This window comes from Copadichromis virginalis, linkage group LG20 (assembly GCF_057382275.1).
Source record: "Copadichromis virginalis isolate Kocher_CV1m ecotype Utaka linkage group LG20, C_Virginalis_male_GT1.1, whole genome shotgun sequence".
Taxonomy (NCBI): domain Eukaryota; kingdom Metazoa; phylum Chordata; class Actinopteri; order Cichliformes; family Cichlidae; genus Copadichromis; species Copadichromis virginalis.
In genome coordinates this window covers 16390331-16402918 of record NC_140637.1, presented here as the reverse complement: position 1 = coordinate 16402918, position 12588 = coordinate 16390331, and positions in this window count along the sequence as shown.

Sequence of the window (12588 nt, the reverse complement as noted above, 5' to 3'; positions counted from 1 at the left end):
CTTAATGGACAATTTCAATGAATCAAACCCCAGCTTTGTGTCTGCCTTCTGGGCATCCACTGAGTCTGGAAGGCAGACCAACGGCCCATCCGTGAGGCAGATATCTAAACCACATCGGGTCTTTGCAGCAAAATGCCAAAGAGCAGAATTCAAGTAAAAAAATTTATTAAAAAAACAGAAAGAAAGAAATCTAAAATTGTTTCATCACAAAGAAGCATGTCACACAATCTGAAAATACATCTATAGAAGTAATAATTCCTATTTTGTGAGTGTGAATCAATTCTTCACTGGTTCAGATTGGTGTGATATTCTTGAAGCCTACAGGACTCTGGACAGCGTGTCTATAACACTGGAACAGGGTTTTCGGTGAAGTTGAAAAAGCAAACATGTACTGCAAAATGTCAGAGATTTGCATTTATTAGTTTAGTTTCTACATGGAATCAAGACCACATTCCTTGTTTATGTCTTAAAAGTAACACAAGAAGAATGCAGATTTTTAAAAATATTTCTTCAAATTTAAGTTAAAAAACTAAAAGTAGGGCTCATGAAATTGAAAATTGACATTTCGATTTACATCAGACTGTAAGTCAATGATGTGTGACTAGAAAATGTGTTTCCTTCCAGTAATAGTACATATGTGTGCAGCATGGGAGTGCCGTCCATGCTTTATTTGACAGCTTACTCTAATCTATACAGCACTTTGTTGATCACTACCTGGAATTCCTGGTTTCTCTGAGCTGCTATGTCTGTTTATTGTCTCAGTGCTGAAAGACCACAGGCTTTTTTTCCCGGTACATACTATGTACATTCCTCTGTCTGTCGTGAAAGTAAAGCAGTTAAGGTTCCAAAAAGCAGACCATTTCTGCTTGAAGGGTTTTTCTTGTTTCCATCGATTTTCACACTCAACTTGAGGTCTTTCATTTCAAAAAAGAAAGTGTAGCCAGATGATAGCAATGAAAGGACTCAGCAGTTCCTTCAGGTCTGAACACCTGAAGGAACTGGCTTATTTGTCCTTCCTCAGTGATACAGATATCTGCTGAAAGGTATGGCTTTGCACGTATACCTGATGCTGCAGTTATACCTGAGCTCAAATATGAGTTAGTACCATCTCTTACTGTGTGAGTAATGTTCTCGTGTGAATATTGGCAGAGTGAGAAAAGCTTTGATGACTGTACTTTCTCATTCCACACATGTCATTGTGATGAGGTGAAAATTCTTTCTTTTTTTAATTGTTTTTTTTTTGCTGACAAGCTTTTGTTCTGAGTACTGTTACTGATGATGTGTCTGTATGATTCAGAGCGAAAACAAAAATATTGTTAGTATGTGTTAGTGATTCAGTTCTTCCTTCACAAATGTGTTGGATTTTAAGGCTGATTCAGCTGATTCAGTCCAAAATGGGGCTGACTGTGTGTTTCAATCGAGGTCAAATCCTACCAGTGTGAAGCTGACATTTTATAGTGAAAGTCCTGAATTCAGAATTTCAAAGAAATTAGATTTGGCATATTATCTCCTGTAGTTTAAAGTTTTGGAAGAACAAAATGCATGGATATATGAAGTATTCACTCTCTCCGGTTCTCTACAGCTAGAAAAAGAAAAGCATTTTGACCTTTTAATTTTTAGGTCTGATTTTAAATCCACCTTTTGAGACACTGCCAAATAGAATATAAAACACTGCTGCATTACTCTGACTTTTTTCAGGTGCAGTACCAGGGTGTTGGTAATGACAGTGTTTAAACCTTCACATCTAGAATATCCACTCTAACCAGCATTATTAATGCACATTTGGCCATGGCACCTTTAATATGCAGAACCAGTCAGCACCTTCTTTTCTTAGTGTAACCCAGGTAACCCTAACCCTGCGCGTGTGTGTGTGTGTGTGTGTGTGTGTGTGTGTGTGTGTGTGTGTGTGTGTGTGTGTGTGTGTGTGTGTGTGTGTGTGTGTGTGTGTGATAATACTTGTGGCTTATAGAGCAGTAGGACTGCTTATACTTTTTGGGCATGTAAGGGTCATGCAGAGTCCCTAATTGAGCATCCACCCTGACAGCAGATCTATGATCTGCTTGGTTGAGCTAAAATATACTAAATATACATTTTATTTCACTTGGCATCTTAATTAATGAAAGTAATATCGTAAACACAATAATATAATCTTCCATTTATGATGTCAGGAAGTCGAAATGCAGTCATGGTTCTTCGCTGAAATTTTATCTGGATTTGATCTGACTCAAGCAGGAATCATATACTCATACAAAGTAATATATCATGTAAGTCAGCGTTCAAATACAGTCATATGAGGTCACAGTTAGTCATGTTACATTTACCCACATACTTTCATATTATCTTATTTAATTCTATTGGCAGCAATGTTGGACTGTTATTGTGTTACTGTGTGCATTAACTTGGTGGCCGCCGGGATTAAAGCCAAATAAAATACAATTTTTGACTGAATAAAATGTGGATTTTTCTGGATTTGAACAAATAAGATAAGAGAACTAAATGAAGCCAAACTGTTTTCAGTTTTCTTACTAATTTCTGTGGCAGATGAGCTCAACTTAATCGTAATCATGAGCTCAACTTAATCGTAACTAGGTAACTTGATAAAAAAGGTTGAACAGGATAAATAATGTTAGCAGGATAGGACAGATTTTCTCAGCTGTCATCTTAGAACTTTAGCTAGTATAGAGTCATTATTACTAACATGTCTAGTAGGCATCATTTATCAATATTTAGTATCTTTTGGTTTCCTTTGGAGTGAACACAGATTCTAACAGACCATCTTTTTGTCATTCATACACATAATGCTGCTGTAATAGAATTTGTTTAGTTAGATAGCAAACTGTGTCTGTGAGCATGCATTTGTCTTGTATATTAACACTGTTCATTAGACCTAGGAGACCATAGGAGCTTGATGTAGACTGAAGTTGGCGTACAAAACAAAAAACCCTGCTGATCAATATATATTGTATGAGAAAAGACAAAAGGACATCATCACAGAAATCAATTGCAAAAGAAATACACACATTTTTATTTTGCAAAAGAGATTTAAACTTTAATGACACAACCAAGTGATTAAATCAACGTTACAAAGAACAAAGTCTTAATTAAACATTGTACTTCCATAAATCTTTTCAGTGGACTTATGTTAATCCTACCAATACAGCGCTCATGTGGATTTAAGTCTTTTCTACTTCTGGCTGCGTGACTTTCTGTTCCGTGCTTTTTGGTTGTCAGCAGCTGAATCGGTCATAATCGACCGCTCAGTGTTCATGCTCTGTGTCTAAGCGCCTCTTTGGATGACAGAGTTAAAAAGAACTTGTTTTTCACTATAATGTAAAGGAGCTGGTTGGGTGGCAGTGCCAGTCTGTTCATATGAAAATTCATTTAGTAATGAATAATTACTTATTGTTTTTAAACTGCTCGGAAATTTTATTTCCTTGTGTCAGAATGCTTGTTCTGTGTAAATCTGTAATCATTTCAGTATCAACAACCTCAAATGGTACACGAATAGATTTTTTTGGAGAGGAAGTATTAAAGCAGTAAGCGGGGGGAAAGCCCAGTAACATGCTGTATGACATTCTAACAGGTGTAAACAGCTCATTCTGAGGTTATTTTTTTGTGTTGTCAAAGGTCATCTAACCTAACAGAATGCCACTGAGGCACAACGGAAGCTCAAGAACCTTCAAAGCTTTATTTTCTTTAGAAGGTTTTGTCATTATTATTAACCTTATTAGGTAACCTGTGCCTCAGGACTGAGGCAGCTTTTATCACTTGTTTTTTTCTAAATTAAACTGATCACATCTGATGCAGTTATTTTTTTTTAAATCCATCTTTATTTTAAAATTTCTGTTCAGTTCATTTCATAAGTTCATTTAATTATTTAACTCATTTGTTACTTTAAACATAATCTGTTGCTACAAGGTACAAAGTCTAGCGTTTCAATACGCGTATTACATAAACATTACCATGCTGTGTGAACATATATATGCTACTACTTTTTGCATTGCTGTATTTGCTTCACCAACATACAGCTTATTAGTGGCAATACCGAAAAGAGAAAGAAGAGCATATTGCTGTAGGTCATTTGTTTATTCCTCCATTATTATATCCTCCCTTACTAAAATAGAGTCTGTCTATGATTTTTGGGATATATAAAATATACCATTCATTGTGTACATTTTTTCATACAGGAATGTCTTCTTTTTGGCTACTTTCAGAAAAAAATAGGTCAGCAAACCAAATGATTAGACAAATCAGAGGGTAACACCGTCGTTGCTGCTGCTGAGTTCAGCCAGTCAAATGTATATTACTCTTGGTTTGTCATGCCTGTAAGCAGTCAACACAACCAAACTGGGATGTCATAACTACAGAGAAAGAGACCTTCAGTGCTAAAGAGTCCATAATATTTCACTTTGACTTCTATGAAATAATTAGTTGTCTTAAAAATTATATTTTGATCAGGGAAACTAGAAAACTGTGAGCTATTACGTTTCATAAGTGACCTTTCCAAAACTGCTGATCAGTGTCACATAACTTAGACTAGGCTTAGACTTTGCTGCTGTGAAACGCTTCTTAAACCATATTCTCTGTGTGATGGTAGTGTAAAAGGAAAGCGCAAAAGTATGTGAAGAAGAACCACCAATCTAAGAAGAATGTTAGATGTATGTGGAAAATAAATGTGGTTGAACATTACACTGCATTTTACATTTTCCAGCCAAATCGCCTATTTACTCAAGAGCTGTGAAACAGAAGAAGTCTGAATGACCATGGTCACCAGGTTCCACAGGTGGATTTTATAGCCATAATGCTACCAGTTATTTTACAGATGTATCTATAAAATAACTGGTTAGCCTGCTTTGAGCATTTTTGCCATTTTCAACTATGACTTTTATGTATCTGGATATGAGGAGTGAGGAGAAAATTCAGCCTTTCCCATATGGAAAGGAAATATACATATATATATATATATATATATATATATATATATATATATATATATATATATATATATATATATATTAGGGGTGCAACGATACACAAAATTCACGGTTCGGTTCGGTTCGATACTTTGGTGTCACGGTTCGATATTTTTTCGATACAAAAAAATGTTCATGCCTTTTTAATTTGTCATTTATTAAAATTATAAATATATATTTTAACTCAAAAGTACAGTTTTTAAATTTAACCCTAACCCTTGTGCGTGTTTTTTATTTTGACAGCGAATGCGCACCTGCGGACCACTTATGTGCAGCCCTGGTTATTTAGCTCATCATATCGCAGCCACAGAAATTCTTTTGTCCATGAAACCATAAAGCTGCACTTTCTTTTTGCCTTATAGTCTGATTTGTCATAACTTCTCCGTTTTGTGGTAAGCTTTTCTTTGGCTGTCACTTCTTCACCCTGACCTGTCTTATTTGGCTCAGCAGAACTGAAATGCTTTTACACGCTCACTCACATAAGCTCAGCGATTCTCTGCGCGATCAACCTCTCACATGTGTAAGCTGCGGGAGATTTCACTTGTCATGTTTGCATAGTAAGCTAACAATTAATAAGACGATGTCAGAGGAATTGGTGCACAAATTATCATCACTCACAGATCAGTGCTGTCGCTCTCTATACACAGTTCGCACGATTGCAAAGTGAAAGCAAAAAAACAAGCGCAAATTCAAACGCGACTTCAATATGTCACATATTGACAGTGGCTCACCGATGCCAATGACATAATTACCCAGCTACATTTCTGAAAGAATGCAAAAGCATTGACATATATTTTTCCTACAATAGCCCGACGGGCAGGGCAGAGATAGATTTTGGTAGCCCGACTGAAAAAAATCGCTAGCTCCAGGACGTCGGGCTAGCGATATTGCAAGCCCTGTATCTGATTGAGGAATCACTCATCTTTGGAAAAGAGAGTTTATTACAGAGAAATGGCTCTTTCCAAAATAAAAGCTATACTATCCGCTTCTTCTGGGCTATATTCTCAGCAGCATAAGGAGAATCATGTGCTAACAGCTGTCTAAATGACTCGGCTAAAGTTAGTAGCATGCTTGCTTTTTTTTGTCTGCTTCCACTTGTCTTTGCACTAGGATGATGTCGGCGTAAATGTGCAGTCATATTCGTTGTGTTCCCACTAGTGCTTTCAGGTTAATCTCGTTGAAATGACCTTAACGCCACAACACGGCAAATCTCCGTTAACGAGCTACCGCCGATCGCTCCGTGCATGGGGCTAGACGGCCAACACGTTAACAAGCTAACTGCGCTAACACACTAGTTCACACCAATGTAATTGAGCATTGCATGGCACATCCAACATACTGTTTTACTTTAGTCCATGACTCGCTTACCTTCAGGGTCATACGTCACATGAAAACCAAAATAATTCCAAACGCCAGATCTGAATGAGGTTCAATTTGCCTGTTGCAAGTAGAGCTTAACTTCTGTCTCGCTAGCTTGCCCTGCGCTCTTCCTTCTGACTATGCTGTCTGTGTTGAGCGCTCAGTGGATCTGCGCTCGACAGTGCAGCCTAGGCGGAGTAGTCGAACACAGATTCACTGAGCGCTCAACACAGACAGCATCGTCAGAAGGAAAATTGATAAAATAAATTACAAATGTTGTATTGTTCGATACATATGCGTACCGAACCGAAAGCACTGTATCGAACGGTTCAATATCGATACGAATATCGTTGCACCCCTAATATATATATATATATATATATATATATATATATATATATATATATATATAGATATATATATAAATCTTATAAAGTTTGTATCTGTCTTGTGTGAAGCTTGTATGAAAAGCATACAAGAGTGAAAACACGTATAAGATCCCTTGAAAAATTATATAATGAAACTTGTATGTTTTGGATACTTACTAAAACAATATATGAAAGTAATGAGAAAGTGGCCACTTTCATGAGTAAATCATATAAGTTTTTACTATTTCTTTTCCATATGGGTTCTCATTGTTTTTATACACACTATTATATCACAAAGCATTCTCACTCCCGAGGCGTAACATGTCGACGTTTTGTCACGTCCCGCGGCGTTCCTGGGGAACGCGAAAGGAGACCTTCGGCATTCTTATGGTACGCGGCGGGTTATGGCTGGAATCCAGTGAATGACACTCCCGCGGTAATAGACGTTCCAGCCCTGTATTCCAGCCCTAAACCTAACCTTATCCCTAGCCCTAACCATAACCTTATTCCTGACCTTAACCAGGTCTTTAATGATGTTAAATAGCGTGTTTCTAAGCGATTTGAAGAAAAAGAGCGAACATGTGTAGATTCAGTCCAGACGGTTCTCATATGTCCTCTTTTTTCCGAGGTCGTCATTTAGGAACGTGTTGGGTAGCCGAAAACGTAATATGGTGACGATTTGTCACCTAGCGTAAAATGTTACGCTTTGGGAGTGAGAACGAGTTGCATATCACAACAGCACACTGAACTTTTCTCAGTCAGAAGTCTTGCTCTCTCACTTTCCTAATTGCTGTTAAGCATTGCATTAGTGTTTTCAATTAAATTGTTTCAAGTTTTTTCAGATACGTATGATAGTAACAAGCTGTCAGATTTACTTTCACAGCTATATATATAAATAAATTATATATATATATATATATATATATATATATATATATATATATATATATATATATATATATATATATATATATATATATAGCAGCTAGCTCGTTAACGCGCTGACGAGGCCTGGGAGCTTGAGGGTCCAATATTGTTCCTGAGATCTGCTGGTGCCACTTGCCTAGCTTGGGGGTCACTGCACCGAGTGCACAGATTACCACTGGGACCACTGTTACCTTCACCCTCCAGATAATCTTGAGTTTTCTTTCTTCCTGATGTTGCTTTCATTTGGTATACTTGCATCTACCACTATGACCGTCCTCCTCTGCTTGTCTACCACTACAATGTCCAGGTGGTTAGCCATTAGCCATTAGCCACCAGTTTGTCCGTCTGTATCTTAGCAGTTATCTTGCTCTCATTTCTGGAAATCTGGCCAAATTTATTAAACACCCCCAAAACATGACTATCCAGAGTTGGGACCAGGAAGCAGAGTTGCAGTCTTACAGCTTCTCTCCTCCGGCTATCCCCCCAAAACCTCATCTCTGTAGAGACTGTGTCAGCTCCCAAACAGACAAAAAAAAACAAACCCTAAAAACCAGCAAAAAATGACTTAAATATAAAAAAATCACAAAGAAAGAACAATACTGTATCCACATCTGAACCAAAGAGTAAAACAGTGAAATGGGGATTATTAAACATTAGGTCTCTCTCTTCTGCTAGTACATGACTTAATAATTGATCAACAAATCGATTTACTTACAGAAACCTGGTTACAGCAGGATGATTATATTAGATTAAATGAATCAACACCCCCGAGTTATTCTAATCATCAGAAACCTCGAAGCACAGGCTGAGGGGGCGGTGTGGCAGCAATTTTACACACCAGCCTATCAATCAACCAAAGACCCAGGCAGACTTTTAATTCATTTGAAAGCCTGGTGCTTAGCTTTGTCCACCCCAGCTGTAAAACTCAGAAACCAGTCTTGCTTGTTATCATCTATTGTCCACCTGACTCTTACAGAGTTTCTGTCTGATTTTTCAGACTTTTTATCTGATTTAGTGCTCAGTTCAGATGAAATAATTATTGTGGGTGATTTTAACATCCATGTAGATGCTAAAAATGACAGCCTCAATACAGGATTTAATCTCTTATTAGACTCAATTGGCTTCTCTCAAGATGTAAAAGAACCCACCCACCACTTTAACCACACTCTAGATCTTGTTTTAACATATGGAATAGAAACTGAACATTTAACAGTATTTCCTGAAAACCCTCTCCTGTCTGATCATTTCCTGATAACATTTACATTTACAATAATTGATTACACAGCAGTGGGGAGTAGACTTTATCACAGTAGATGTCTTTCTGAAAGTGCTGTAACTAAGTTTAAGAATATAATCCACCCACTGTTATCATCTTCAATGCCCTGTACCAACACAGAGCAGAGCAGCTACCTGAAGGTCGATCATCTTGTTAATAACTTTGCCTCCTCACTACGTACGACTCTGGATACTGTAGCCCCGTTGAAAAATAAGGCCTCAAATCAGAAGTACCTGACTCCGTGGTATAATTCTCAAACAAGTAGCCTAAAGCAGATAACTTGTAAGCTGGAGAGGAAATGATGTGTCACAAATTTAGATCATCATTTAGCCTGGAGAAATAGTTTGTTGCTTTATAAGAAAGCCCTCCGCAAAGCCAGAACATCTTACTATTCGTCACTGATTGAAGAAAATAAGAACAACCCCAGGTTTCTCTTCAGCACTGTAGCCAGGCTGACAAAAAGTCAGAGCTCTATTGAGCCAACCATCCCTTTAACGTTAACTAGTAATGACTTCATGAATTTATTTACAAATACAATTTTAACCATTAGAGAAAAAATTACCAATAATCATCCCACAGATGTAATATTACCTACAGCTACTTTCAGAACCATTGATATTCATTTAGACTCTTTTTCTCCAATTGATCTTTCTGAGTTCACTTCAATAATTACTTCCTCCAAACCATCAACATGTCTTTTAGACCCCATTCTTACAAAACTGTTCAAAGAAGTCCTGCCATTAATTGATGCTTCAATCTTAAATATGCTGCTAGACCTCAGTGCAGTGTTTGATACTGTTGACTATAATATCCTATTAGAGCGATTGGAGCACGCTGTAGGTATTACAGGTACTGTGCTGCAGTGGTTTGTATCATATCTATCTAATTTTTGCATGTAAATGGAGAGTCCTCTTCACACACTGAGGTCAATTATGGAGTTCCACAGGGTTCGGTGCTAGGATCAATTCTGTTTACATTATACATGCTTCCCTTAGACAGTATCATTAGAAGACATAGCATACATTTTCACTGCTATGCAGATGACACCCAGCTCTATCTGTCTATGAAGCCAGATAACACACACCAATTAGTTAAACTGCAGGAATGTCTTAAAGACATAAAGACCTGGATGGCTGCTAACTTTCTGCTTCTTAATTCAGATCAAACTGAGGTTATTGTACTCGGCCCTAAAAATCTTAGAAATATGGTATCTAACCAGATTCTTACTCTGGATGGCATTGCTTTGGCCTCCAGTAATGCTGTGTATTTCTTCAAAAAAGTAACTGAGTTTTGTAAACAACAAAGGTATATGCAGCTATTTATCTAAAAATGCAGCCAAGGCTTCTTCTTTTTTTAAAATAAACATTTAAAACTATTTACAATCAGGTGTTCTGCATCAAATAAGATGCCACACAAATTATTTGTGCCACTCCAAAAAATAATTTTTGTCCACTATAAGACAGCGGACCCCACAGACCGGTACGGAATTGTTTGTTACCGGGCCACAAGAGTTGAGGCTCCGATGTGAAATTCAGGGTTTTTATTGTTTTTAGCGGTTTTTTTTTTTTTTATATATCATTTTAATCATTAACTTGGTGTCTCGTTCTTTTCCCGTGTGTTTTCTTTTTTTATTTGGTACCAGTACTGGTTTTATTTTGTTGTATTCATCCGCGACACCTTAAAGGCCAATCCGTGAAAATACTATCGGACATAAATCGGTCAATGGTGCAAAAAAGGTTGGGGACCACTGCTATAAGATGAAGGAGCACATCAGAGTTTACTTTATAACCTGCCTTTGGTGGCTTTTTGGCAGCAACTGTGACATTCAGCAGTCGCCTCATTGTTCTGACACTACACACTAACTACACAACACACTAACTTTAGCATTCAGTCTCCATGAATCTGCAAACAGAGACACTCTCCAAGAAACTGTCTGACTGCCTCTTTCTCTGTCAGCTTATGTTTCTGCTTCAAATGGTTATGTGTTCTACTCCGAGCCAAAACTCTGTTTATAGCAAAGTCTGTGTTTGTGCAGATCAGAGATCTTCCACCACTAGAGCCTGTATTGGCTTGAAATACTGCCCCCTTCTGGCAGCATTTCATGTGACAGCAGAGATCCAGGGCATCTCTCCTGTTTTATCTCTCTCCATTGCTTCTCCAATGCATTCAGTGGCTTCCTCATAAACTGACATTTACAATAATGAATTATACAGCAGTGGGGAGTAGACTTCATCACAGTAGATACATTTCTGAAAGTGCTGTAACTAAGTTTAAGAATAAAATTCTCCCACTGTTAGCATCTTCAATGCCCTGTACCAACACAGAGCAGAGCAGCTACCTGAATGCTACTCCAACAGAGGTCAATTATCTTGTTAATAATTTCACCTCCTCACTACGAACGACTCTGGATACTGTAGCTCCTCTGAAAAATAAAGCCTCTAATCAGAAGTACTTGACTCCATGGTATAACTCTCAAACGTGGACCTTAAAGCAGATAACTCGTAAGCTGGAGAGGAAATGGCTTATCACAAAAGAGATAGAAGATCATCATTTAACCTGGAGAAATAGTTTGTTGCTTCACTGATTAAAGAAAATAAGAACAACCCTAGGTTTCTCTTCAGCACTGTAGCCAGGCTGACAAACAGTCAGAGCTCTGCTGAGCCAACCATTCCTTTAACATTAACGAGTAATGGCTTCATGAAGTTCTTCACAAATAAATTTTAACTATTAGACCAATTATATATGCTTCCCTTTGGCAGTATCGTCAGAAGACATACCATACATTTTCACTGCTATGCAGATGACACCCAACTCTATCTATCCATAAAGCCAGATAACACACACCAATTAGTTAAACTGCAGGAATGTTTTACAGAAATAAAGACGTGGATGACCTCTAATTTTCTGGTTCTGGACAATAAACAGTACATTGCACAACAACTGAAACCAGCCCAATGAATGAACAGTGAACTGTGTCAGGGAACCCCCGATTTGATTTTCACCCAGGTGTCATTAACATATCTGAACCAATGACTTGGTGGTATTCCAGGGTAGGATAACAAAGCCCTCTTTTCCGCTTCTTCCACTTACAAGTCGGCCACAATGGTTGATATTGGGGAACCCATGGCACACCCATGTTTCTGTCTAATAACTTGTATGTGAAATTAGTGGAATTAAGACACAGTTCCTTCAAAATGTAAAAGAACCCACCCACCACTTTATTAACACTCTTGTCCTGACATACTGAATACAAACAGAATATTTAACAGTATTTCCTGAAAACCTTTTTTATTTGATCATGTCTTAGAAACATTTCACTTTACAATAATGAATTACACAGAAGTGGGGAATAGATATCATCACAGTAGATTTCTTTCCATAAGGGATATAACCATAGCTGGACTGGCCATCGAGCATACCGGGTATTTGCCCAGTGGGCCGATGGTGATTCTTCGTTTTTATGGGCCGATGGGTTTTGTTTTGTTTGTTTGTTTTGTAACAGTATAAACAATGAAAGGTGGTGGATTGGCCAGATGCTGGCCGGTGTGTAAAAATAACTCAGTTGTTTGGTGGTGGCTATGGTGGAGCTTTCACAGAGGCCAGCAGGTGGATGAGGAAAAGGGAAGGCAGGAGGAGGAGAGACCCGAGGCGGCCGCCGGTCCGAGTGTCAGGTGAACTGAACTTC